Genomic DNA, 1,744 nt, shown 5'->3' with positions numbered 1-1,744 from the left:
AAATTCTGCTGATTTGTGATTTCTATAACGATAACAAGCCCAAAACTGCTAGTTAGAAAAGAATTGTAAATATTGTTTTCCTCTGTAGGTGTTCTGATGTTTCAGACTCTTGCCATTTTATCGTCTTAGTATTGCATAATGCAGCCAATTCATGTTTTCCAGAGCTTCCCAATTAAGTTAAGTGTTCAGAAGTTTCCATGACCTTTAGGCTTCTTTGTACTCTATGTTGTTTTGCAGAGAGTGTGATAGACTTTGTGGTTTACTTCCAGTGTAGCCTTTCTTTTATGGAAAAGATGTCACAATGCAAAAAGGCCATGGTTTCTGAGTTGTGTTTTTGGGCATTTAACAATGCTGATTTGACATTGCTTTTTTATTTTTCTAAAATGTCTTAGCATACAGGAAAGTATTCCATACAAAAAGGGTCAGCAGCAAAATATCATACTTTAAAAGTATTGTTAGGCTGAATATGTGGCAAAAATTAGTTGAAGAAAGAAGATCTGCTTCCAGAAGCTTGTTACAGGACATATGTACCTGTGTCATATTCACTAAGTTGTTCTCTTCAGTCATATCTATGTGAGCTCCCAAACACAGGACTGTTCACTGAAATTTTTGAGTTTTCTCAAAAACCTTATGGTCTAATGTGGGTTTCTGAGGATGATGGGCATCAGCCTGCTGAATGAATGAGTCCAAGCTTCACTGTAACCTTAGAAAGTGGAGGCTGGAGTTAAAAAAGGTGATAGGTAGAGTCTAGAGCTGGAAAGGGTGGCAGGCAGAGACTTCCAAGGGAGGATGTATGGGCTGCCTTAGTAGATGCAGCCCTACATTCACGTGATGCTTACCATCCAGACCTAAATACTTTATCTGCCTGCCTGGAGTATAAACACAGAAACCTCATGTCTGTCTGCCCCTGCCCATGTAGGCTTGTATTTGGAAGCCTGAGCCTATTTGTCAGAGCTGTTTTACTCTTTCTTTAGGCACAGCACTGAACACGAGCAACTACTCATGTCAGAGCACTGATTAATATACATATATATAGGTACATATACATGTAACTGGTTGCTCCAGCCCCCCTGCCCTGAATAAAGCAGCATTGCCTGGGGTGTTGCTTAATATTTAGTAATTATGAAGTCCAAAGATCTTGTCTGTACGTGCCATCTCCTGTCAGCTGCTTTGGTCTGTGTTTGTTTCTGCGCATCCATTAAGGCCTTGCAAAGCAAAATGTGACCACTGACAAGTTATTCCTGCAGTGCTGTAAATGTGCATATCTTCCTGCAACCTGATAGAAAAAGGCCCTGTTGGTAAATTTTTTTTTCTTTTTTAAGTTTTGAAATTTTCTTGAGAAAATACAGTAGATCATGATGAATTTACACTGGTGCATATAGTTATTTTATGTATGAACAGGGCAGTAAAGAAATGAGAAAATTCAGCTATCGTTTTGAAGACTTGTGGTATGATCTCTTATTATATGCATATAACTAGTAAGTGTGTGTCTATGTATTTATATATGCATAATCAAAATTTGTATGTAAATATATTTGTATGAGAGAGAGTGGACTTAGTTAGGAAAAAAAGATGTGAAAATAAATAGAGAAATAGAACAGGTAAATTTGATAAAATAACAATGTTGCTGTAAGGAAAGGGAAAACCTCTACTTCACTTGATTTTTCTTAAATTATTTTTAGATGTATTCATGAATGAGACTCCTTTTCCCCAAACTGCTCAGAAGATTCTGTTCTGCAAAAGT

This window comes from Empidonax traillii, unplaced genomic scaffold (genome assembly GCF_003031625.1).
Source record: "Empidonax traillii isolate 1590-97213 ecotype Southwest subspecies unplaced genomic scaffold, ASM303162v1 scaffold692:size495628, whole genome shotgun sequence".
In the NCBI taxonomy this organism is placed as follows: Eukaryota; Metazoa; Chordata; class Aves; order Passeriformes; family Tyrannidae; genus Empidonax; species Empidonax traillii.
Note: the sequence above shows the minus strand (reverse complement) of the source record.